Below are 27,853 nucleotides of genomic sequence, written 5' to 3' on the forward strand. Positions count from 1 at the left end.
GGAGCTGCTTTGTTGTCGACCTCATTAGATGCAGGAGAAATAAAGTGGAATTCAGAGTCAGGGAGGAATCAGCAGCAGCGCAGCCAGATTAAACGTCTGCTGGATGAACCGACAACCACAGAGGAGCCGAAGGTGTCCACCTCTGGTTCTGCTGGGTGTCGCTGATGATGGTGTTTCATCACAGCTAGAGACAAAAAAAGCAACTCAAATAATTGTTTTACTTAGTTTACAAAATTACCAGATTACAGACTACATAACAGATTTAGCTGTTTTCAGAGGAGAAGAAGAAGAAATCTATTTGCAGCAGTGGGCAGCTTGCAGCATCCTGCGGTTTGGGGTCTTCTTCAGGAACCCATAAAAGTAGACTCTCTTTCTTTCACATTTCTCAGTTCTTTTAACTTGATCTCCTTATAATTGCAATAAGTGTGGAATAACTATTTGATACCCTGTGCAATAATCCTGTACTATAAGAGTCTTCACCGATCTCAGTTATCTCACTTATTTTATTTCATTTAACAAACCAGACACCAAACTGTTTTTTTTTACCTGCCACCACTTGAATGTATCTAAGATACCATAAATCCTTACTGTATATAAATTACCTTAAATCTCTTTAATTATTTATTTTTTCTAATTCACTGTATATGCCCCATGCCCATTTTCCTCCTATGTGCACCTTCTAGTGCTTATAAGAGGCGATGTCACAAGTGAATTTCTTCATTGTGAGATCAATAAAGTTTTCTATCTAATCTAATCTAATCTTTTGTGATGGATTTGATCAAAGAAACATTTCAGTAGAAGAAAATCCTACAGGTTTGCAGTGCAGACTTAAAATGACCCTGACGTGATTTGAACACGCAACCTTCTGATCTGGAGTCAGACGCGCTACCTTTGCGCCACAGAGTCTGTGCTCCCTGCCCCCCCCCTTCCTGTTTACACAACGCTTGAGTCAATCGCCAGTGACGTCATGTTAAATCTAGAATGGCACAGTGCCATAGATCATTTTAGATAGAACAAATATTGAGCGGTAAAGCTCGTATAATTCACTTGTAGAAGTCAAATAGGGAAGAGATCAGCTCTGATAACAGAGAGTTTGTTTTATCAGAGCTCTGAGTTATTCAGCCGACAACGTTTCTTCTGCCACGGAGGAGAAAGTAAAAGAACACGTCAGGAAATCGCTGCAAGCTTGTGGTTACCCTAACTGGGCGTATGTCAAGTCAGACACAGAACTAGCAGAAAAAAAATCAACAACAATGCGTCAAAGACAGAAGAGAAAACAGAGATGGAAAAACATTGTTTGAGAAAATCAGGCAAGTTTTCTCAAAGTACCAGTAAATTTCACACTCCAAGACAGAACCCGGTTCATCTCAAAGACAGAACAGCTAAAGCACAGCTGAGCGGCGTGGAGTCTGCGCTCCGATGTGGCTCAGACGGCTCAGACTCCTACATCAGGGAAACTAAACAAGGAGAACAGACGGTTTGAAAGAATCCATCTTTGTCCAGATAGAAAAGCCATCAGTGAACAGAGGGAGGATTGAGCTTCCAGCTCCCCAGAGTTTACGGCTCGGTCCTCCAACACGTTCCAGAGAGATTACATCATCTCATCATGGTTCAGGAGACCAAGTCCTCCACTCACACCAAGCAGCAGCTTCTAACCACCAGGACAGAGATGGTGGGTCATTGATTCTGACCTGGACTGGTTCTAGGAGGATGGACCTCCATGTGCTTAAAAACAGCAGCGCTCCAGCTGCAGGTTGTTTAGATCCTCCAGAACTGACTAAGACTCCTGGAAAGGTGTAGAAACGTCTTCAGGAACAACTGAGGGAACGTCAAGTTGCCGCATAACTGAGAATTTGCACAGGCATCTATACGTCATGAGAGGAAGCTGAAGTACCCGGAGAAAACCCATAGAGAAGATTTAAGGTCCAGGACCTTCTTGCTGCAAAGCAACAGCGCCACCAACAGCACCACCGCGTCATTTCACTCATGTACGTAAGAGATGATGACCGACGAGGTGTCCATCAGCAGACAAGTCCATTTCTGATAATGGACACCTCATCCTGCTTATACCATGGTCATTTACAAAAGAAATTAATATTAACTCATTAATTAATACTTTAATGTATTTTTCACTGTTAAAATTGAAATGGCTGAGAGAACTATTTAATATCTCTCGTTGTGACGTGTTGCCAACATAACCAGCATCAACTGTCTCGCCGTTAGCAGCTAATGTTCGAACCAGCGCAATAATTTACAACAATCAAGGCTATTTGACCAGAACTTTTTTTATAGGTGTCCTATAACGCTTTTTAACGAACACCCTGCAGCCAATCAGAATAGAGGATTTACCCAGACCATGGTATAATATAAATTAAGCATCACAAGTTTACTCTGGGCGTTCCAAAATTGTTTAAAAGCTTTAATAATCTTAGTTTTGTGGTGAAAAATTAATGGGACACCTTTAGTAAAACGTTGAGGCGCTGGAATAATGGCTGCTTCTTCATTAATGGCTGCAACATTAAAGGAAACGTCTCATCTCCTGGAGGTATAAGCCGTCCTGTCGGCCTGGCCCATAAAGACAATAAATATGCTTTTATTGTGGCTCTGATGTCTATTTATGAAGCGCGGAGGGAGGCAGGAGGAGGACGGATGAAGACAGCCGCGTTATCAGCTGATGATTATCTGCTTATATGAGTTTCCAGCGGGGCGACGCGTCACATGGATTTACATTCCCATCATCTGATTAATGCAGGGAGAACCGAGTCATGCAACACTTTAACTACCTGCTGCAGACGTTCATCTTCATCGCTGCTGCTCCTCTCACATCATCGGCCCTCATCCCAACAAACCTCTGGCTGCAAGGCAGGAAAACAGAAAGAAGTGATGAAGGCATTTTTACCACGCCGTGTGACTCTTTGGATTCATATAATTCTGCTTTATGAGTTCCAATCATTGTAAAATATTTTACACACTTGCATGAGCCTGATATTATCTCCCTGGTGCAGAAATAGGCGAGGAGCCTCGTCTTAGACTGCCTGCTTGACAAATAGGAAATGAGATGACCTGAAAATGTAAGAAATGTGTATTTTAACTTTAAGCACAAATGAATCCAGGCGACACCGAAGCAGAATCCAAAAGATGAGAGTTTTGCTTGTTTCATCCATGCCGCCTTGCATTGAGACGATCAGATGGCAGATTTACAGACGGCACATTATAGATCAGCTGTTGGACATTTAAATGAGCGTTGATCTGGCATCGCTGCCAAAAACAACAAGCAATTTCTAAACAACTCCCTTCTGAATGAACGCTGAGGTAAGCGTCAAAGTTTGAATTTGCCTTATGTTTTTACAAAGCACAAGCAGAATGTTATTTAAAAAATCATCTATTTCTGAATCTCAATCACAAAGTGAAACACGTTATTTAGATTAAAAACACAAAGACATGTTTTCAACTCTTCATTTCTGTAAGCATTGATAACTTTCTGCTTACAGATGGCATTTAAAATTGGAATATTATATGAGACCAATAAAAAACATTTCAACACATAAATGTGGGCTAAATGAACGGCATTATTTTCAAAAGGTGCTTTTAATCTGATGGACGAACCTTATTACAACCAGATTGTGATTCAAAATGAATATTTCTGGACTTCATGCAGCTGCACAACCAGCAGGTTTGGAGTCTGGATGAATTAAAGACTGGTTCAGTTTTGGGTTTTTCTCTTCTTACCCTGAACTATGAACGCAGTAAATCTGAGGAAAAAGATTAAAACCCAAAGCTCCACCTGCCAACAGACTGAGAGATGTCGGGTAAAATCCTCTGCAGGGCTCATCAGCAGCTGAATTTGGCGTAAATTTGCTGGTTTCCATCATGCTGCCCATTAAGCCGGAGGAGGAGCGGCTGATGAGGCGTGAATGACACGCTGCTTTAATTTATTTAAATTAAAAATCAGAGTGAGCCACCCTTGTCAGAGCAGGTCATCGCCTTGGAAATGCAGCGATTCAGGTTCTGATCCACAACGATTTCCTTTCTTCACAGACAAAAAGACACATTTTATCAGTGAAGAACTGATACAGAAATAAAATCCAGCTGTTTGTCTGCTGCTAGTCATAGAAAACAGCACACAACTCAAAAACTGGTGTTAATATTCATCCGTCCATAAACTATCCCTGTCACGGTGTGTGAGGTGTTACTGATTAACAGTCAGAGAAAAGAGCGACACAACTACGTAACACAGACCTAACCTCATGTTCTTAGACTGTGGCAGGAAGCCGGAGTACCCAGAGAGAACCCACGCATGCACAGGGAGAACATGCAAACACATGAAGGGACACACACTGTGATTTACTGCTGTGCCTTCATTTTTAAAACTAATTTGTGTTCCTGCTTCCATTCAGTTTAACTCAAATATATGAAGATAATTCATAATTAAAATAAAAGAACCCATACATGCACAGGGAGAACATGCAAACACATGCTGGGACACATTGATTTACTGCAGTGCCTTCATTAATAGAGCTACTTTGTGTTCCTTCTTCAATCCAGTTTAACTCAAATATATGAAGATAATTCCCAGTTAGATTAAAATAACAGAACATAATTCAAATAAAAGATGTTTAAAGGAGGTGTAATAGTAATTTCTTTTAAATTATTAATTCAAATCAAGCTAAATGTTGGTTTATGGGTTTTTTTATGCTTTAAGGGACCAAAATAAAGGAATTAAAAAGCTCAACCTGCTCCAGGTAACTGATATTAAAATGTTGTGTGGAACCAAATCTGATCATCCCACCCAGATGTTCCCAGATGTTTTTACCAGCATTGAAAGCACAACTTTGTGTGGATGTGAAGAAGCTGCATTAGTTTCCTCATTAATGAGCTGAAGCTTTGTTCCTGTTTGCTCGCCACTGCTGCCTGCAGGACTGGGACCATTGATCCGTATGGATTTATTCAGCTTCCACACCTCAAGGCAGCAGCTCTACAAACCATGGATGTGGCTACAGGGCTGCCTTTGAAATCAGCACAAACCAACTTCTTAATCACTGAGCCGTGAACACCATTAGAGATCATTTTCTGCATCGATCCGTCCTGCTGCAGACCAGAAGATCTGATTGATTGGGCTGAAACCGGAGGATGGACAGACGGGAAGAGCTCTCAGTCCAAACACTTCCTGTCTGTTACAGAGATGTCACGGGCGGTCAACACTTCTTGCTGGTTTCCAACACTTTTCCTTCATTTTATTGTACAGCTGAGTTCTTACTAAGAGCAACAGGTCCATGCTGAAGACTTTCCAATTTTAGATTGTATGTTGAATTTAAAATTCCCCTTCTAACGTATAAAGCCCTTAATAATCAAGCTCCATCATATATCAGAGCTCTAATTACCCCGTATGTTCCTAACAGAGCACTTCGCTCTCAGACCGCAGGTCTGCTGGTGGTTCCTAGAGTCTCTAAAAGTAGAATGGGAGGCAGATCCTTTAGCTATCAGGCTCCTCTCCTGTGGAACCAACTCCCAGTTTTGGTCCGTGAGGCAGACACCCCGTCTACTTTTAAGACTAATCTTAAAACTTTCCTTTGTGACAAAGCTTCTAGTCAGAGTGGCTCATGTTACTCTGAGCTATCTCTATAGTTATGCTGCTATAGGCTTAGGCTGCTGGAGGACATCAGGGTCTATTTCTCTCTCTCTGCTGAGTTCTCCTACTGCTCTCCAATCTGCATTGTTTGTTGTTATTTCAGCTTTTAACTTTTTGTTCTCTGTCATTTTTCTCTTCATAGAAGGTACACCTGGTCTGGTGTTCTGTTAGCTGTGACATCATCAGGGGGGGGCAGATCATCCTCTATTACCATCTAACATAGAAAGTACTCCTGGGTCAATGTGAGCTTCTGTGCTTTCTGTGTCTCTGCTCTGTCTTCTCTAAGCCCCAGTGGGTGGAGGCAGATGAGCGTTCACACTGAGCCTGGTTCTGGTTCTGCTGGAGGTTCTCCTCCCTGTTAAAGGGGAGTTTTCCTCTCCACTGTCGCTTCATGCATGCTCAGTATGAGGGATTGCTGCAAAGCCATCAACAATGCAGACGACTGTCCACTGTGGCTCTACGCTCTTTCAGGAGGAGTGAATGCTGCTTGGAGAGACTTGATGCAACCTGCTGGGTTTCCTTAGAGAGGAAACTTTCTCACCAACCTGGAGGATCTGATGGAAGCTGACTTTGGAAAGAGCCTTGAGATGATGTGATGTGAATTGGCGCTATGTAAATAAAATTAATTGAAATAAATTGAAGAGAGCTGTTTGACCATGAAGCACCGAACAGTCTTAAAAGTTCTCTGAGGGGTTATTTGCTAGGATGTCTAGGACAGCCTGATTCATAGTTTTTAATCGAAAAACCTATTTAGCAAAAATATGATCTCTCAACTCATAAATATAAATAAACCTTTTATGTTTATCTCTAATTGAGGTTGACATAAGTTAGGGAGAGAGTGATATAACATCCTCTGAGTCTGCTTCTACACCTGCAGAGAGAGATATAAAGAACAGCAGAACCAGCTGATAAAGTATTACAGGTGCAAACAACCAACACCTTGATATCATCACTGAAGAATATACAGGATTAATTAATACGACATGTAGAAAGTGACAGCTGAAGATAATACCAGGAGTTTTCTGGATAGAAGTGAATCTGTAAGCACCTTTGCACTTATGCATAGACCCTTACAGATTTATGCATCATTCCTTAAAGCAATCTAAAGTTCGCTTTGAGCAATAAAGGATTGAAAACCTTGGGTTTTATCCGGTATTTATAATGTTTGTTGTTCCATGGGTGCAAACATCCAATCAGTGAACGCAGCTCCGAGGAGTCCAGCAGGAGCGGTGACTTCCAGAGCCTGCAGGCGAGAGGAAGGGATACGGAGAAGGTGGGCTGATGGAGGAATATGCGATGAGGAGGGTTTGGCTCCTTTCCAAACACGGAGAGAAATCATCGGGAGGAGCGCTGAACTCCTGAGTTTGATGCTGATGGTTTACGGCACAATCTGCCTCCCCCAAACTCAGCAGGAAGTCTCTTTTCATGTCCCCTCGTCTCCATCTGTCTCTGCCTCACCCCCTTCCTCCTCCACCCGCTTCTAATTGGCAGGAAGTTCGAAAAGTTAATTTCGCCATCTGTGTGGTGGAAAACACGAAGATGGTGAAGAAGAGCAGCGAGTGTGATGCTTTAACTGGTGATGAGACTGTTTCCGAGACAGGTTTTTATCGCTGAATGATCAAAATGGATGAGAAATCACTGAGTTGCTGTTTAGTTGTTCAGACTGACTGACACATGAATATAAAGACGATAGTCGACATTTAAGGATGAGTCGTGTATCTCGCTTCAGTGACGTTGATGTTTTATGAAATGTGTACAATGAGTCTCAAATTCTCATATAGTGAAACATTTACACTGCAAAAAGGGACTTAAATTAGTTACGTTTTCTTGAAATTAGTATATTTTACTTGATTTGAGCAGGTAGATAAAACCATTTGGCAATGGAATAAGATTCTTGCACTTAAAATAAGAACAATTCATCTCCATCATCCTATTTCAAGTGCAGGATATCTAATTATTCTTATTTTAGGGGTAAAATGCTCATTCCATTGGCAAATAGCTGCTTAAATCAAGTAAAGATATACTAATTTCAAGAAAATGTTACTTACTTTTAGTTCCCTTTTTGCAGTCCTCAAGAGTTCACCTTCTTGTCACCTAAAAACTAATTTAATAAGTTATTCTAGTGAAGATGGAAATAACCAATATTAGCTTTGAATCAGCCCTCTGAGGACTATGTAAATGAGAATGATAAACTTTGTAATAAATAAATAAATAAAATGAATGAACTAAATTAAAGGTCAGATTATCAATAGAGGGGAATTTAATGAAAGTATCAAAATGACGTAGATTTGTGAGCGTGAATACTACACAGTACATGCTACCCATGCATTGACCCTCAAAGGTGTAATACGGTTTATTTATGAAGCAACAATTTAAACCAAATGCCATCTGAAGACACCATAAGACAAATAGATCAAATTTATATGTAAAAAAAAACATAATCAGATCATTCAAATCCTGCAGACAAATTCAAATTCAACTACATACCTTCAAACACTAACCGTGTTATAATGCAACACAGTTACATTTCAATTAATAATTAATTAGTGAACAGTTAAGCCTAAAGACATTCCTGAATGAGTAATTAGCCAAACATGTATGTTATGGGACTCATTTGACCACGGGCCTTTGTGTCAGTCAGAAACAGGACAAGCCGTGGTTCTGTCAGTCCAAACTGCTTCAGTTCTGCTCATAACAGCTGGTTAAAAGATGCAGGCATGCTGAAGATGGAGCAGCTGGATGAGAGTACAGGAACATCTGTGTTGGGAATGGGCTTAAAGTCTCCAAGTCAGCGTGGAGAAACCACCAAGAGAGGCTGAGGATGGTAATACTGAGAAGCTCTGGGCATCGTGATGGTGAGCAAAGGAGGCAGGAGGGCAGAGGTGACAGACAGCAAGCGACAAGACGAAGCCAAAAAAATACCGGCGGCTAAAAGAGGAACTGGAGGAACAGAAGTGAAGAGTCCAGAGAACTCAGACGTGTCACAAATCTGACAAAAAACCTTCAGCAGATTCCAAAAACAACTCCTGAGACCTTCATCTGGATAAAGGTTGCTTCCAGGAACAGAAACTAGGAATGCTAAATCACCTATACCCTACTTTTCGGATTAAAAGGTGCAATAAATATTCTTCCCAGGTGTGTAATATCTCTCCTCCACGTCCACAGCTCTCTATCATCTCTGTGGGGAGGACAGAGTAGCTGGACTACATTGCCCTGTTTCTAACATAAAATAAACTTTTATATTTAATTAACTTACTAGGTTTATTGTTGCTAGCGCGTACTCCAGGCTGCCTTACATGAATGCACTTCTAGTTTAGACATTACAGTCAGGCAGTCTGGTAGACAGCTCAGGGGTCCTCAAGTAGTGACACAGGGTACCGTAATGCTCAGAATATCCAGTGAGCGGAGCGGCTTTGTTGCTAACCAAAATCGTTTTTGCACATTTTAACAGATTTTTGAGCGCATTGTACCACATAAAATCAGTCAGTAATCACAACGGTGATCATAGATAAGGAGCACCATCAGTTTATGAGAAGATTTAAGGACTGCTGGACTGCTGAAGCCACAAATTGACTCTGTACCACATTTGTATATTTTCACAGTTTTTAATAATCCTCACCTGTACACTGTGAATCGCACACTGTATATTTCCCCTGCATTGTTTACATTGTTTACATTTCAATTGTTTACATAAATCACTGCTGCACCTTATCCTGAAATTTACTGCAATTTACTGTGATTTTTCAAGCTGTATGCAAACGAAATTTCGTTCTGTACGCACTTTGTGCATACAAAATGACAAATAAAGTTGTCTAAGTCTAAGTCTAAGATTTAAAGTGCGCCTTATAGTCTGAAAAATACGGTAGTTGTATAGTGCTCCATCAAGTCCACAGGACCCTGAGGTGTTTCACACTACAGTCATTCTCCCATTCACACCCTGATGGTGGTGAGCTATGCTAGCAGCCACAGCTGCTGCCGGGGGGTCCGCCAGACATCGGTGCCACCCTCTGACTATCAGCAGGCTATGCTGGTTAAGGACCTAAACTTGAAGTAGACTTGCTGAAAAGGAGAGTTTATACACTGCACTTCAGAAATCATATAGTTCTCTTTTTTGGACCACCTTTTGTTAACATTTTAGCACACGTGCACTGCGGCATAGTTTTGATTGTCTTTTCTAACGTTGTAACATTTTTGTACAGGTCCTCACTGGGGTTCAGGTCCAGACTCCGTAGCCGTCAGTGTGGGAAAATGTTTTGTCTCACTTTTTGAACCACACTTGCCCTTTTTGAGCCCAATGAAAATGGTCATACGAACTGAGAATAATAGATTAATTGATGGTCATTCAGTACCTTCAGGTAGTCTGCTGACCTAATTCTTAAGGGTCATAGCGTTGTTGAATCAAGAACTCTCACCTTGATGAGCCCAGAGTTCTGGGACTCGGTACCGGCCCGCACATAGAACAGGCACATTCATTTTGTCTGCCAGAGGTCCAGAGATGGAAGGATCCCATGCTGGTATTACAGCCTTGGTTTGGGAATCCTCGACACGTCATCTGGGCAGAACTATTTTCTAGTGTGGTGTCCAACCGCTACTGCATTTAAATGTTGCGTTGGGAAGGACCAGTGAGGATTTTCCAAGAGTTCTGCACTTCTTGCCTGTGCAGATTGTAAGTCATCCGGGTCTTGGCCACTACAACTGGCCCAATTGGAAGGCAACCATAGTTTCGTTCAGTGTTTCTAAATATGTTTGGACGCCTATCCAGGAGTCTTTGTCAATTCAGGAGGCTCACAGTTGTGCTCTAGAACTGAGAAATATTCCAAGTCTGGTTTCTTTTATTGTCAGCATGCTGTGGTCGCCTGAGTTCTTGTGAAAAGTCGTCAGGCAGAACTTGGTTCTTGTTCTGGCCACGTCTCGTAGTCTAGGCACTGGCCTTAAGGTTAGACCCGTCAGACTCGGTTCTTCCTTTGCTCCAGACGCCAATACTTTTGTTCTCTTAACAAACTGAATCAGAAGAATCCTAAAGTTGTTTAGAACCAATCGTTTGATTTCCCTTTTTAAAGGAAATGTTTTTGCTTTCACTATTGAAATGAGCTGGGAGTTCTTTTTATGATTTCACCAAAAGTTTATGATGATCGTCTTTCAAGATCATGTTTCTAACCATGTTTCTTCCACCATGAAGATGTTGGTATTTAATATCATGCACAGTTCATAAGCCGATGTTAGCTTCAACAATCTCCCTGGATGTTTTCTTTGGTTTATGTCAATACGTTGACTTCTCTCAGGCAGATTAGCATATTTCAACATAATAATTAGATTCCTCTGAAACAGATTAACATCTTCCAACGTGGTTGTTTAGGAAACAGGAAGCGGAGAATCACTAAATGCATTAATCTTCCAATAGGAGGTTCTTACCTGTTTGCAGGGAGTGAATTTTTTATTTTATTATTTTTTTTGGACAAGCAGTGAAGAGAGATGCAGGATTTAATGATCCATTTTCCTGTCCTAAAAACTCCATTCCATCCATGTAAGATGGATTTTTTTTTTTATTATTATTTGTCTAGGAGCAGATTACATTGACCGTTTTTGTTAAAATTGTCTCTGACAGCATTAAATCACACTGTATGAACTCCACCTTTAACAGTAAGAAACAATTTATGGCAGGTGTTCTTTTACATTGGAATTATTCTGTCACTTTTTCTCTCCTGATGTGTTTTTCATAGACATGAGGAACAAACCACCACCTGGGATGTTTGTTCATAATCTGCCTCGTTTCTTTAAAGCAGCATTTCTAACCGCTGCCAGTAAATCTGTGCAGAGCAGCTACTTAGTCTGTTTTATGATCTCAAATGTTCATCAGGAAGAAAAGTGGCTCTCACAGCTTCTCCTTTGACACGTTGGGAAAGCGTCCTGCAGTAATTTACCGAGTTAAAGTCGACCTTCATTGATGAGAAAATATGAGATTATCCGTAAAATTTCTGACATCATAAACTTTTATTTCCAGTCGTGGCAAAGTCACCCTCTCTATCTTCACATTAATTGCTTTCTTCTTTCTGAATCATTCAGCTCCTGAATTAAATGACTGATATTCACTGTGACCTTTTTTCATAATTAACTGCTTCATATGGAATATCACTTAATCTGGCCTTTTCCGCTGTTATGGCAGCGATCGTATATCTGCCATCGCTGCAGCGTGTCGCTCAGACTTGGATGCTGATGGTGCGAAAACATCGTTAGGCGTCGTCATAAAGCTCAGCAGACAGGAGACGCGTCCATGCGTGGGGTTAGCAATAAAATAGTCGCTCTCATCTTCCCATGAGAAAAGTCTCTTCTCTGGTTTTATGTCTTTATGTCCTCATCTCCATCATCCATTATGGAAAATGAGTGGTTGCTCTGCTGTTTTAGAGACTCAGTTAATGTTTTCATCACCGTCATCTGAATAAAGACGGCCCCGATTCTTAATATCTACAATCTGAGTACAGCTACAGAGAAAAACTGAGGTCACAGAAACAAAAAACATTATAAATTACAAATAAAACATATAAGACATTACACAAACATCTGTATTTTGTATTTTGAAAGATGAGAAGGTTTTCTCTGAGGAAGTCCAGGGAAAAGTTAAACTGAAGAGCGACAACATTGATGTTAAGGACCACCAAGAACAGAGAAATATAATTTCACTATTTACAAACCATGAACCATGCAGGCAGGAAACAATGAAGAAGAAATAAAGTACACTTTAGCTTTCTATAAGCACAGGTACGGGCTGTTTATTAACCTAATTCAGATGCACAGATTTAGCAAGGCATTCTCTCTTTTTACACTGAGAGTTACTGAGGGTACATCACAACTTTATTTGACTTTTTAATTATTTATACATCAGTCTGGTTGCATACAAAACTTTTATGAAACATTGTCACGTCCGGCTGGTGTATTTATTGTTATTTTGGTGTTTTATGCTGTGATTTTGCTCATTTTGTTAGTAAATTAAACCTTACGTGTTTATTTACATTTTAACAGAAGTACGTACTGCACTGCACATACAAAGTAGGGGTTAAAACAAGGAAGCGGCTAATGGCTATTAGCATATCCATGTGAAACAATGAAATTTATTTTACTGATCCAGTGAAATAAAATACAAAAAAATCTATGATTCCAAGAGGAAAAAGTCTGGAATGTCTCTGGGAATCCAGTCTGAACGTTGGTGTTCACTGAAGCGGAAGCTAAACCTGTCGAGGCTCAGATGTGACGCAGAGTTGACTGACGTGAGGCTCTTAAAGTTGCTGTACTGTAGATCGTTTATTTAATTAATAATGACTGGTCTTCATCACAGCGAGCTGCAAGATTTTGATAGTTCTGTGATACTGTCGCTAGATGGCGCCACTTCTGTTTATATCTGCTAATCTCGCCCGGTGCTGGGAATATTTCTATCCACAAAAAGGACATCAGAATATTATCAGGAAGGACGCTTGATGTCTATAACCTTATTTTATCATGATCAAAGGGTTTTTTTGTATTTTTTCTAAGCATATAACGTGGCTATGTACCTTTAAAATTTGTGCCCTTGGTAAAACCACCATGTGCTGGGGGGGCACTTTGCTCCAGACTGCTGCCTGCTCCTCTGCCAAAGAACGTTCCATTAAGTCAAAGCATCACAAATACCAATATCCAACGTCTAAAAAGAATTTAATTGCAGTCAAAAGTCTGTGGTTTTGTGCTTTAAAATTGTTGTTGTTTTCGCCATGGTTGAGGCAAAAGCTTAATTAGAGAGAAGCTGGGCCTTATTTATCGGTTCAGGCTAATCGCAGTGGACTATTGTATCCTTATTGTTGCATATACGATGATACAAACAGGTGTGGTTTTTGTTTTATTTATGTTTTTATTCATAATGATTACTTAACCATTTTTTAATTCAAAGATTTCTTTAAAGTGTTAATGTCACACGGTAAGGCTTAATGGCGGCAGAGTGGTGGGGCTAAAGCAACCCCCCAGGAGGCGTTCACCGGGTCAGAAATTCGCAGCATCCATCAATGACTTGATTCGACGACAGAAAGTTTAAGTAATTTCAGCCACAATGACAAGAAGCTTGTTTGAAGTCAGAGGTTCTAGTGGGTCCAGTGGAGAGACAGCTTAAGAAGAAAGGAACCAGGAGCGGGTCAGGAAATGGTGCAGACCTGTGAATGTACTGTTAAATGCTTATTGGTGGAGGTAGAAGAGGCGATTTGGTGGAACCCTCAAAAACCGAAGGAGTTGGTGCCATACAAACCCTGAAAGGCTGAGAAGATGTTGGCTGTGTGATCCTTGGACACTGAAGAGGATTTGTTGGCTGGTCCATCTGTACCTGAACGTTCATCACCAACTGTAGCCTTAGAGACCGAAGCGGGATAAATACTCTTAGAATGAGAAGAAATCACTGTTTGGACCCATTGGAGGTGATGCCAACCGGACCCCTGCAGAAAGTCATATCACCCTTATAAACTGAAAAAGAAAGCTTCTGCATTTGGACTCTTTACACCTGAAGCTGCATCACCTGTGGGACCATTTATAACTAAAGCAGTTTGATGGAGGGGAGTTTTATGAAGCCATTTACTTCTAAGGGTTCCCCTGTCAAGCTAGATTGTCTTTAACTAACCCCCAAACCCCCAAAATATGACAAACCTGCATTAAACTGCAGTATAAAAATGAGCCTTTTCTGTTGGTATGAACCAGTTATCCAGACTGCAGTAGAAGAGGTGCCATGTTCTGCATCCAGAAAATAATGAATACAGCTGACTCAGTTCGTTGCACGCTCCTCTGTAGGTGCTGACAGTCTCAAAAGACGTCAACGAACAGAATCTGTTTGGGGTTTTAGGAAGATCCTGACGCTTCTGTCGTCCCCATTTCAGCTAAGCTTCTTGTTTGCTGCAGATGAATGAGTAAATTAGGTCCAATTAGAGTTTCAGGTTGACTGAGCAGCAGGACAGCGACTCGTCGCATCCCCAAAGGTTGCATAACAAAGATGAACGAGGCGACTCGCCACACTTCACACCTCATTCACAGCGCAGATTAATTACAGTTAATCATATTGGATGAAGAGTGGATCGGCTTCTGATTGGCCTGTCGCTTTGATGCATTACATCGTCAGAGCAGTCGGGAAAAAAAACTCCATCATTAGAGACAAAGCTGACAAAAAACAGAGGATTTCATTATGAAGATGGTTCCTCTGAAGCCTTTATGAAAGGTTTCTTTTTCTATCTTACATCACTATTTTCCACAGAATTGATCCATCTTCCAACCACTTAAAAGTTTCCACATTTTGTCAAACTAGAACCACAAAAGTCAAGGTATATCATTGAGAATTTATGAGATAAAGCAACCCAAAGTGGTGCGTAATTAAGAATATGTCATTAAATCAGGATTTTAAAAGAAAAGTCACAAAGGAAAACTTTGAAACATGTGGATCTCTGCAGCTCCTCCAGAGCCACCATGGTCCTCCTGCTTCTCTGATCAATGCTCTCCTGGTCCAGCCTGTCAGTCCAGTTGGACGTCCATGTCCTGGTAGGTCTGCAGGTGGTCCATCCTCTCTGCAGGTCCACATGATGATCAGAACTCTGGGAGGTTCTGTAGAACCTGACCCTGCTGTAAACTGGACCAGAACTTCATCCCTGACCTGTCTGCTGGGTTCTAGTTGTTCTCTAAACAACCTCTGGGGCCACAAACAGAACATCTGGATTTGCAGCCGACACAGAGCCAGTTTCTATCCCCAGGCTGTGTCTCTGATGAACACCTTACAGCCAGCGTCCCTGCAGGAAAAATACGTATCAGATACGCCGATTAAGTTGCACTAACATGCACTCTTTCTATTAAATGGTGACTTTTTTAGGCTTTATTTAGGAATAAGGGTGGCTGAAAGTAAATGGGTTCTACACTTTACACCGCTCTCTAGATTTTTATTTGCAAAAATCGTCTGTAATCTTAATTCCATTTTACCAGCTATGCTCGACGCTGTCTTTGTCTATCACATAGAATGAAATATGTTGAAGTTTGCAGTGGAAGCTTTCCTTTCCTTAAGGACACTGAAAGGTTTGCCCCGGAGCAGCTTGAGCAGGTGGGTATGCACACAGCGAGCGAGTCTCTGCTTGTCTCCAGGCTGGGAAGGCGCATTCAAAGGCCCGGCTGAGTCAGCCGCTGTTTTCAGTCGCACACTGACGAGACGCCGGGCAACGAGCAACTGACTCACCTGCCTGCAGCCACAGGATACACCTGAGCCGTGTGAGTCAGTACAGACTCATCAGGTGAGGCGGTAATGTGAGTTGTTTTTGTTTATCCGTCTCTCTGCCAGTGTTGTAGTACTCGAGTCCGAGACTCGAACTCGAGTCCGAGTCATTAGCTAAATTTAGAGACTCGTGACTTGACTTGGACTTGAGCACTGATGACTCGAACTTGGACTCGGACTCCTACATTTAGATCATTCTGACTCAGAAATTGAGAAAAAGACTCGACTTTTTTTTATATCATTAGGCTATAATTTTAATATGTCATTAGAATATTATTTGGTGTATGATTTTAATATCTAAATGTCGTACCGCGCACGTGACGTCACCATCTCATGAGCAATCGCCCCTTGCCGCTAAGGTTGGGCAAACAGTGTGAGAGCGTACGTAGCAACCAGCCATTACACATCCAACAGATACAACGATATGACCAACTTTTCAGCTGTTAAACTTTCACAAAAGGATGTCCAGGCGCCCATTTTACTGGTAGAACTGTGGAACAACATACCAACGTTCAGCTCAAACGATTGCTTGAGTGTCGAGGGCTCGGAAAGCCTGGAAAACTGGCCGAGTTGATAGGAAGGTAAGTCGATGTTTTTCTCCTGCTCAGCGTTCATGGTGTCAGCGGCTGTTTTTTTTTTCCTGTTTGTAGTCACCGTCCAGGAATCGGTATAAATTTTCCGGCCCGCCGAACAATTTAGTGCGGTCCGGTGGCCAAATGCATTATCATTATCCAACTGCTGTATCTCCTCGCTGCATCGACCGATCTGCTCCAGATTTGTTGTGAGTAATGGGGGAACGCTGCCGAACGCGTTTGTGGGAATCGCCCGGTGGACGGGCGAGGAAAATGCGTGACAGCATCTGTGGTGGCGGGCGGCCGGCGGTGCGCGAACCCCGCCGGCCGGCCGGCACCGCGGCGGTGCGCGAACCCCGCCCGCCGGCCGAGGGCCGATCGACGCCGCTTGCGGCTTTAACATCCTTCATATGCGGCCTATCAGCGTACCTCGAGTCGCTGTTGCGCGTTCCATAACAACAATGTTTAAAAGCCATGGTTAGGAGACGTCTTAGACTTGGAAAAAGCGGTAGTTTTACCGAGTAAAACCAGGGTAACTACAGCGAAAGAGTTATTAGTGCAATGGAATGTTACTGCTTCATGTCATACATCACATGTCAATAGTGACTCGACTCGAACTTGACTCGGATGAGTAGTGGACTCGACTCGGACTCGACTCGGATTTTTTTTTTAATGACTTGGACTTGACTCGGACTTGAACACTGGAGACTCGTACCTGGACTCGGACTCGAGGCATAGTGACTTGACTACAACACTGCTCTCTGCTTAGGTTGTGCGGTTGTTCCCTGTTCCTCTGTTTTCCCTTTCTTTATGAGCTATGATACATTAGGGTACTTCTCTGTCGTATTCCTATTACAGTTATTTTGTGGGAAGATTACTGCCCCCTGGAGGCCATATTTAACAATCCATTAAGACATGTTTAGGTTGTTGGCTTGTGGTGAGATAGAACATTTGTCCAATCTTTTTAAATCTCTCTAATTTGATTGTTTTGGGGAGAAGACAGCTGTTTTGTGTTATTGGCTTGTCTAAGTAGAGGATATTTGTCAAATCATCAGTTAAGTATTTGTACTATCAGTGAATAATTTTATTTTATCCTTTTTAAATCTTGAGCCCGTTTTAATTCCCAGGCTATTTGTGTAGTTAGTACAGACGCAGCAGCAGCTACTTCATAGCTAATGTCTAAGATGTACTGTAATTTCAAAAGTAATCTTTCTCCGTGTCAACAAGGTTTCTGGCCAGTTCTCACCAACCCTAACCCCATCCCCTCAGGGTGATCAAGTTCCAAGGTAAGTCCTGTAGCCAATTAGGGGTGATTTAGTGATATGTTGTTTAGGATCTATAAAAAGATGGGAAGTTCTAGTGATTTTCGAATAACGGGTTAAAACTGGTTGATTTAGGCTGACTATATTTGAGTCAAAGTAGAATTTCAATTGTTTAGGAGATGTTTTAACTGAAGCCTTTTTATTTTTAATCCAAAGATTGCCAATTAAACCCCACAGTTTAGAGTCGTTTACTTCTATTTTGGTATTTTTTTGAGGGATTTTAATTGTGCAAAGGTTGGCTTGATGCTAAGTTTTTTTCAAATTTCAAACCAGACTGGATACAACGGATGTTTTGGAGATGGTTAACTTGACTCTATTCACATGTTTTGAATGGGTTCCAGCTGTTGGGAAGGTTGGAAAACTTGATTACGGCCGTTTGCTGGGGGGGGGGGTGGTTTATGCTTAATGCACAGAAAATGAGACATGCGGACATAATGTCTGCAGCATTGATGTGATTCAGTAACACTATTCTCAACTCGAGAAAGCAGCATTGTGCTCTATTGCCAAGCGTACTACACCCAGCAACATGTAGAAGTAGAAAACAAAGTTGTTTCCAACATTTAAGCCTCTTACTTTCTTCAGAGTGACACCGATTTCTGTCCAGGAATTGTTAACAATTGTTGATCGCGTGATCTTTTTGGGCCGAATCATAAAGAGTTCTATATGGATGAACCTCCGCCAGAAGGAGCACTTGCTCGTCCACCAGGTTTTTCCGCAGGGGACTCCATGTAGTTAGTTATTTTCCTAGGTGCGCGGAAACTTTTGACCGCACAGAAGGGAGCGGTAGCCAAAATTACCTAACATGGCCGTGCCAACCTTGCAGATGTGTCAAACATAAACCAGGCTTAAATTGAGAAGCCAGATCTCGTCGCACCCAAGCTAGCCCCTAGACATGCTAGTGGATGTTTATTTGGGTATAAAGATAATGTTTTTGTGGCCAGATTAGACGTGTATTGTGTAGAATGTGCTACTGAGGCTATATCTCATATAAGACTGCTTTTAAGATTCCTGGTGCCCAAAGGTCACATTTCCCACAAACTGTCCGTACAGGTGCGACATGGGAGGGCAGATATGTACTATGCCTCTGTTTCAAAAACACACTGCCTGTTAACACCGCAAGGCGGAACCAGTATGCCTGTCCCCTGATCAGATAACACTCTGAGACTATAACCAAGCCTGAACGCTTCTTTTGCACAGCTTCGCTGTAATGGGAAGACAATCAGCTGAACTCTGTGTGGTTTTTTTCACATGTGGTGGGAGGTGGTCGAATTCCTCGCAGGACCAAGTTGTCACATCACTCCTATTCCTCTGTGTTGTTGTACCAGAGAGGTCTGGACTCTAAACTCATCCTCTAAACTCAACTGCAACTCAACCCCAAATGGGAATACTGGGAAATCCCACATCTCCCAGTGAACCAATGAAGCGCCGTCCGTTTTGCTTTAGTCAAGCAAACCATCAGACCAGCCGAGGTCGACTACAGCCGCCCAGACAAAGCAAGCCAACACCGTCCTTCCCCTCTCCACCTTAAATCTGAAAGGGACTGAGCTGTGCAATCATCAGTCTTCCATCAGGAAGTGACCATAGTACCAGAGAGCTCTCTTTCTTTTCTTTCATACACCTAAAAGGTGATATTTGTTCCTGCATGGGCAGAATCTTAGTAGAAGTAGAATTTAATGCTTAATTACTCCAAAGGGAGTTTGTTGAACGTTGGTGAATATTTCTAATGTGTGACTGAATTTAAGTGACAATCTCTTATTGTGCTTTTCTTTTGGTTTTTGTGAAGAAAGCCAGTCGGCTCAGAGCTATTCCCCCCTTCCCGTCTCCTTTCCTCTCTTTCTTTTTGCTCTTTTTTTCCAGTTTTGAGTCTCCTGCGGTTTTTGTTGAAGCTGTTTCTGTTTGCCAGTAACAGCCCTCGAGTCGAGTCCGCCCTCAACTCTTGTCTGGGTGAGGCGACCACCGTGACTAGTGAGTGAGCTTATCGTTAGCCAACGCCATCGAGTGCAGGGCACAGAGTGCAATTAGCTTCAATTATTGAAGTTAATTGTTGGATGAGCTAACTATTGCTAGTGGCTAGCTCATTTGCCTGAAGCGTCCGCCATTTTAGCTTCAGGTTTAGTGTACCAGCCATTGCCTAATCTCAGAGCTACTAGCCGAAACCCCTTTTAATGCTGTTTTACATCACAAGTGCTACTATTTTGATGGTGAGTATTCAATGTTGGACCCCTCAGGATTTAATCAACTGAATGCTACCTCTACAATTAATCCATTTTACTGATCTTTATTTACATTTGTTTTCGATTTTCGTGTTTTCATTTAGTAGTAGTGTGTTCAAGTAGTGTTGTTAAACAGAATATTTGCCTTAGTGGGGAATTATTGGTTTAATACATTTTAACTAGCATAATTGTGGTTGTTCCGTGATTATTTTTGAATCAGCGATTGAATGGTCTCTAAGAGCATTGAATTATCTCTCTTCTGAGTTAACGACCAAATATACTTAGACATTTTCATTTGCTTGTGGTTAATGACTAATGAATAATAACTCCAAGTGTAATTTAAAGTTATTAACGTTCACTGGGGCAAGCCTAACTTAGTTCTACAACTGGTTAGACACCCATCTCCCAGGTTAAATAAGGTTGATAGTTGTTTTGTAATAAGCCATTAGCTGGTGATAATCATTAAAAGCTGATAGCCCTTGATAACCATTTTAAACAATTTCTGTTGGTGCTACCCTTTGATTTGAATGACATATTATCAATTATAATATCCATTTATAGTCGTTAATAACACTTATAAGCAAACAGGTGAACTGCACAATTATAAAACTAATTATTTTGTCATTGCAACATGCATTTAAAATGAAATGTGTTCTTTTAATTCCACCAACCTCTTAGGGAGTAGTGGGCTGCTGTTGTGTGGCACCTGGGGAGCATTCTGGGGCTAAGGGTCTTGCTCAGGGATCCAGAGTGGCAGTCTGTAGGATTTAAACCCTAAACCTTGCAGCCTCTCCAGGATGCAAGCTCTCTGCTCTCTAACCACTCAATCACATTTGGTAATCACTTAAAACATACGTCCAAATCAGAGCACTGGTTCTGGAGACACGTATAAACCTTGTTTCGTAACACACTAACCCAAAAGCGCATCTTGTTTGACTTGTAGTTTAGATACAAATTTAAAAGTCTACCCTTGTTTTCCTCTTAACCCCAGCCCAACTTAATCCTTTCTGTAAAAACTATGCCAAGTTTAACTTTAAGAGGGCCAAAGTTACTCGGTCTCGACAGTCTGTCTTGTTAACAGTCCCCTCTCCAAATTATCCCACAGCCTCCCAGCAGCAGCACTTCAAACACTTTCCAGCCACAGGGACCCCGCCTCGTTTACATGTTTAATTAGACAACGGATCCCCCGCTGAGGCCGCGAGGTTCACCGGCAGGTTGCTGGGGTTTTTTTTTTTTTTTTGCCACTCTGAGAGCTTTCAGTTTCCCTGAGCAAACGAGCCCACATTGGGATAGATTCTTCAGTTGTCTGCAGCCACCGTTTCCCCAGCAAGCTTCATTTCCATCACATCTTAACCTCGGGACACACAACACTACATTAACGGTCTTCACAGCTTTTGACAAGACTTGGAATTCACACTAACAGACTGTTTCAGCAACTTTTTTCACTATTGCAAGACCAGGGACCTGCACCTGCTAAAGGGGAAGTTTACTTGACTTGTGAAACCACCTGAAACCACCTGAAATCATCAAACTGTGGTGAACGCTCTAGTGGGAGTAACAGTTTGACTTAACAGCAGCTGGAAACAACAAACCGTATTCTCAGAATTTAGACATTTCTTGTCTGACCCCCATAAAAAAAATGAACATTCACTGAATGGCGCATGAAAAATACATTATTTATTCTATTTCAGAAGAACATAACGACTGCCGTGTTCAGGATGGACCACGAATGTCAGGTGATGGACTGCTTGGAAATGAAAACGGCCTCAGGCTGGAGAAGCACAGGACAACAACATGAACTGAGAGTGAGCCGTTCACCACAGACCAGTCAGCTCAGCTCAGGACAAATGTCCAGTTTATCTACAGCAGAGGTTCTCAAATGTTTAAAAATTTTCAGGCCCTACAAAATGAGTCACAAAGGTAACTTTTATTGGTTTCTGTTTTAATGCATTGAAGCCGTTGTTCTGAAGATTACCCAGAATTCCTTTTAAAATGTATAACATATAGATGGGTTAATTTATAACATATAACAACAGTTTCCAACAAATAGGATTTTTCAACATTTCCACACTAAATGCTGTAAACAAAGCCTCAAATCATCACCATTCAATATGCACCGTACAACTTCATTATCTGTAATTGGTGACATTCCTGAACACTAAAAAATAAATGAATAAAAATAAAAAATACCTGTTCATCGCCTGTGTTTTGTCTGGTTTTTTTTGCTTTCATTAAAGTGAACCAGAGTAGCCAAAGAGAAATCTCGCCGCGGTGAAAAATAAAATATTCTTGATTCTTTATATAATATTTGCAACAATATAAATGGCTTTTAGCCTGCAGTCAACGTTTAACTAGCTATGAACCTCATATGGCAAGAATAATGTCAAGTTATTACTATATACGATAAATTCGGGTACGTTAAGTTTAATAACAGTATTCATAATACTACTGATGGCAGGTGATAACCAAACAGCAGGGGGTGCTGTTGTCCCGTTTAGAAGGCCTCTATTTTATTATAAAAATATTATTATTATTGTTATTTTCTAGTCCAATTTTGTTTATTAAATTTCAAATAATCGAGACCAAAATCTAATTTAGTTCGATTGATGTGTTTAGACCATTAAAAATGTAAATAAAACATGTTTTCTTCTGCCAGAAAAACACCTGCTTGTAAATTATTTTTATTTCAAGTTTTGTCAGTGTCATCCATCCATCCATCCATCCATCCATCCATTGTCTTATCACAGATTGGGTCACGGGAGAAACAGGTCCAGGCGAGGGAAACCCAGACATCCCTCTCCTCAGCAACACCCGTCAGCTCATTCTAGGGGATCCCAAAGCGTTCCTAGACCAGACAGGTTTATTTAGTCCCTCCAGCAAGTTCTAGGTCTTCCCTGGGATCTCCTCTCAGTGGGACATGCCAAGAAAACCTTGAAAGGAAGGTGCCAAGATGGCATCCTGATCATATGCCTCAACTGTCTCCGGCTCTACTTTGAGCTCCCCCTGGATAACAGAGCTCCTCACCCTGTTTCTAAGCATAAACCCAGCCTAAAAATACCTTCTGGAGACAAGAAGGTACAGGTGTTATTGTCAGACAAGACAAAAACTGGCCTGTTTGGCCACAGCAACAACCATGATGTTTGGAGGTGTAGAAAGGCAGATTTCAAACCTACACTATAACAAGTATGGTGATGGTCGTTTCACTCGCCAAGTTACTGAGGTGTTGTACAAAGTGGACAAAATAATAGTGGATGACCACCTTTAAATCACTTAACATCACCTGAGATCAACACCTGGACACGTCTGACTGTTCCAAGAGGACAACGATCTAAACAACACATCCATGCTGGTTTTGCACTGAAACAGCATCTTAACACTGAGCTTCTGAATCTGCCTCCAAAAAACCTGAAACAAACAGTTTGTTGTTAATCACGATTAGAAGGAACTTATATAATACTAAAGCTTTTGTTGTGTTGAAGATCCAGCTTACAGTCAAAGAACAGCTGATTTAACTTCAACACACAATCCAAGAATATGAAAATGATGTTTTACCAATGAGCCAGTTTCTTTTTGTCTTTTTCAATGGATTCAAACCATTACAGTTTAAGAACAGTTTATGGTGTTCTTTCAATAGTCTAATTTTTTATAATATTCTACTGTCGTGGTTTCTGGTGGAGACCAAAGCGGCAGCAAGACATGAGCCACTGAATCACATCAGTGGATGTTTTCAGAGGCAGGAAGGGGGGCAAACATCTCAGTCACTGAATCACACCAAAACTTAGGAACAGGGACGGAAAAGGGACGGAAAACAGACGATGCGACAAGGAAGGAACCAAAACCTGGAACTTAAATACAACAGGGAATAAACGGAAACTCCCTGCAACAGAGGTGAGATGGATTTACTAACTAAGGCTGGCTCAGGCTGAGGGAGAATAACTAAAGATCTTGGAACATAAAATTAAAAACACAAACAACCAAGGATCATCAACAGGTCACAGACATTAGTTAAAAGGCCAATACAATATTTTCTGTAAAAATGGGGTTAAATATGTGGCTGATTGTATTTTTTTTGGACATTTTCACTTGTTTAAATATTCAGCACCTCTACAGAGCCATGTCAGCAGTTTGTCCTTTGTGAAAGTCTAGAGGTGAGCTCACAGGTGCGTCACTAATGAACTGCAACAGGTGAATCCATGCGTCCACCGTCCTGTGACAACCTGAATGAAACACATCCCTTCAGATTTCCATCACCTCGTTTGCATCTGATTACAACTTGTAACTTACACTAATTAACAGCCAACAAGACTTCCTAAATGAGCTGCAATTAGCGGAGACAAATGAGATCAATGTTTTCAGATGCTGCGGGATGTTTAACTTCGTCTGTTTGTTCGGATTCGCTTCGTTGTTTTTCTGCCTGCCGTTAATTCAGACAAACAGCAAACCAGGTTCCAGACAGTGATCCATGGGAGACGCCGCAGGAGTCAGTTCATTTTTACATCTCAGCTCATGTGCATTTGAGTTTCAAAACATTTAGATATCAGTGTACGTTTTTTACAAACTATTTCAGTTCACCTCCAGATTCTTACAATTACTGTTGGAAATAGTTTTGTTTTTATGTAGAATCGTATCAGTTTACATCTTTGTTTTACTGCCACATTGTGATATACGATTCATGGATATTCACAACAGCAATATTTGCAATCAGTTTGTGGTGCAACAACAAGACATCTGACTCCAGATCAGTAGGCTGTGTGTTCAGATCACGTCAGAATCATCTTAAAAGTCTTTCTATCTGGATTATTGAGATATACCAGGACATCAAAAAAGCTGTTTGTTGTCATAACAAGCACCAATTTTACATGTCATCTTTAGTGGTACTCAAATGTTTCTTAGCTCACCATCCATTGCTAGAGGAAATTATTTTATTTAATAACTGAAGGAACCTTAGTTTTCTACCCCATTTACCTATATTCAGCACCAGAAGTCAGAGTGCTATACATTAATGAAACCAAAGAAGCATTTCTATGGATAATCAATTAATTATTTTCTTGTTGATCTTGGCATTATTCTAACATACAACCTTATGCTGGTGAAGATGGTTTAGGGGGAGGCATTCAGATCAAAACACAAAAACTAACTCTAAACAGAGGAGGAGGATTCAGATTTCAGCTCAAAAACATGCAGTTCAGAATCAAGCCAGGTCCATTACAACCACATAAGACCTTCTTGCAGGTGACCAAACATCTCTGAGCATTCCTGGTTGTTAGTTTCATAAAGCTGTGTGTATGCACAAGGATATAAACAGCACGCAAAAAATATGAAGAAATTATTGTCGGTGGTGTGTAGAGAAGGCTCAGATTTAGATGCATGTGTGAGAAAGCAAAAAAACAAGATAGAAGGAACAATAAAACTTGCATCTTTATTAAAATGTAAAATGTATTAATTTATACGCTAACCATGTCTATCTTTGTTTAAGAGCCAAAAATTTTTTATTTTGGCATGAAAAAAGGTATTTATTTACACACTGTGTGAACCTAGCAGAGCAATTAATAAAGACTGATTTTTTTTATTTGGCACAAATAAAAATATGCTGAGTGAGTGGTGTGGTGGCTGTGCATTTCCCTGATTCGTATGTGCTCCAACTCCCATACCCCCACCCCTGAAAGTTACCTGTTGTGCTTCTTTTGGACTAGTTTTATAGAGCCCATTGATTGTTTGTCTCAAAATAACGGGCAACACTGGTTGTGTACATTCTAGGTCAACATGCTCTCCAATTTTGGAACCAACAACGTTTGGTGAAAATTCTGTGCTGCAATGGTAACACATCTGATTCTATGCAGATGAATGCGTGGTCATGTTAATTCCTTAATGTTAATGTTTTCTATGATTATGTCTGTTTTCAATCATACCTGTACTAATCACAATTGTTTGCTAAAATAAGTGTTTTCCCATTTCAATCAGACACCATCCTGTAAACCTTTGTGTTGTAGTTACAAATCTCAATCCACTGTTCTTTGTCCACTGTGGAGATGGCTCCTCCAAATTAAATAACCATTTGTTTTTAATCATGCAACAAATCAATGTAGGCTCTACACTTTTACAATAATTGACCTTCTAAACTTAAGCTACAACCACCACCTTAGTATGTACACAGCCAGCTCTTTTAAACCAAGCAATACAGTCTTTTATTGAGGCCACTTAAGATTTACTGACTTCTTGCTTTTATGACAAATTTTGTACATTTTACACCAACATTATCTCAACTTCAAGAACCAACAACTTTCAATGAAGACTCTTCTGCCATGCTAGCATGTCCGACTCTAATTTAGAACACTGTGTGGTCACTCTGCGAGAAAGATGCTGTGTTTACCAAAAAAATTTGTACTCCAACTTGTCTTTGATAAAAGCTGTTGCAAAAGGAAATTCATTTACTGGATCACAAAAATAAAAGAGACTTACTTGGGCTCAAGGAATTTTTAACCATTACTTTCACTTTGTCCGGTGCCCTCAACTGGCTAGGTTATTGCTAACTTGCTAGGCTAGCACCTGCTAAAAGCTCCATGTGAAACAGCACAACAAGCTTTTATTCAAACTTTTGACACGTTTGAGCTTTTTAAAACCAGAAAACAAAGACAGCGTTGTAAATGAAGGCTATATAGACATGCAGAAGCCAGTTTCCGGGAAGCACAGGTATCCCACAATGCAGTGCGGTTTCTGTGTCAATTTTTCAAGCCCGGATATATCTTTTGTCTTTAACAACGGTTCACCCTGCACTTTTGGACAAGTGCAACACAGACTCTGTGGCGCAATGGTAGCGCGTCTGACTCCAGATCAGAAGGTTGCGTGTTCAAATCACGTCAGGGTCAAAGAAATCGTCACTCTTTGTGGATGACCATGTGTTTCTCAAGTAGTCTGAGCTGAAGCTTGTTCTGTGTGAAAGCAATGGGAGTAGCTGGCTCCTCCAAACGAAATAAACATTTGTTTTTAATCATTCAAAAAATCAATGTAGGCTCTACACTTTTACAATAATTGACCTTCTAAACTTAAGCTACAACCACCACCTTAGTATGTACACAGCCAGCTCTTTTAAACCAAGCAACACAGTCTTTTTGTTGAGGCCACTTAAAATTTACTGACTTCTTGCTTTTATGACAGATTCTGTACATTTTACACCAACATTATCTCAACTTCAAGAACCAACAACGTTCAATGAAGACTCTGTGCTGCCATGCTAGCATGTCCGAATCTAATTTAGAACACTGTGTGGTCACTCTGCGAGAAAGATGCTGTGTTTACCAAAAAATCTAGTACTCCAACTTGTCTTTGATCAAAGCTGTTGCAAAAGGAAATTTATTTACTCGATCACACAAATAAAAGAGACTTACTTGGGCTCAAGGAATTTTCATCATTACTTTCACTTTGTCCGGTGCCCTCAGCTGGCTAGGTTATTGCTAACTTGCTAGGCTAGCGCCTGCTAAAAGCTCCATATGAAACAGCACAACAAGCTTTTATTCACACTTACCAGTCTGAAAATGCCGTCAACACACACGTATCCGCATACGGTTTGGAAAGTGAGCTTTGGTCTTCGCACGGCTGCCATGCAGAGTACATTGGGAATCTATTTGTTAGATCACAGATCCGAGCTCCTCGGTTTTGATTCCATGCTGGTTAACTTACAAATCTCTATCCACTGTTCTTTTTCCCAAAACGGTCATGTGAATGAGTGGTACAGGTTATGACAAAGCCCCTTTTTGAGACGGTTTCAGCTTTTTAAAAGCAGAAAACAAAGACAGCGTTGTGGATGAAGGCTATATAAACATGCAGAAGCCAGTTTCCGGATGCACAGGTATCCCACAACGCCGTGC

At 41.0% G+C, this 27,853-nt stretch overlaps 1 long non-coding RNA gene and 2 other non-coding genes across 3 annotated transcripts; 1 reads left to right on the forward strand and 2 right to left on the reverse strand.

The window, feature by feature from the left end:
* On the reverse strand, window positions 1-27,792 carry LOC110367061. Its single transcript, XR_004928980.1, has 4 exons — window positions 27,511-27,792; window positions 2,973-3,063; window positions 2,784-2,855; window positions 1-184 (listed from the first exon to the last, which is right to left on the reverse strand). It is a non-coding gene; the product is annotated as an uncharacterized LOC110367061 (long non-coding RNA).
* Window positions 835-906, reverse strand: trnaw-cca. Its single transcript has one exon. It is a non-coding gene; the product is annotated as a tRNA-Trp (tRNA).
* trnaw-cca lies at window positions 26,783-26,854 on the forward strand. The gene has a single exon. It is a non-coding gene; the product is annotated as a tRNA-Trp (tRNA).
* Window positions 27,793-27,853: the final 61 nt, after the last annotated feature.

Source organism: Fundulus heteroclitus, unplaced genomic scaffold (genome assembly GCF_011125445.2).
Source record: "Fundulus heteroclitus isolate FHET01 unplaced genomic scaffold, MU-UCD_Fhet_4.1 scaffold_36, whole genome shotgun sequence".
In the NCBI taxonomy this organism is placed as follows: Eukaryota; Metazoa; Chordata; class Actinopteri; order Cyprinodontiformes; family Fundulidae; genus Fundulus; species Fundulus heteroclitus.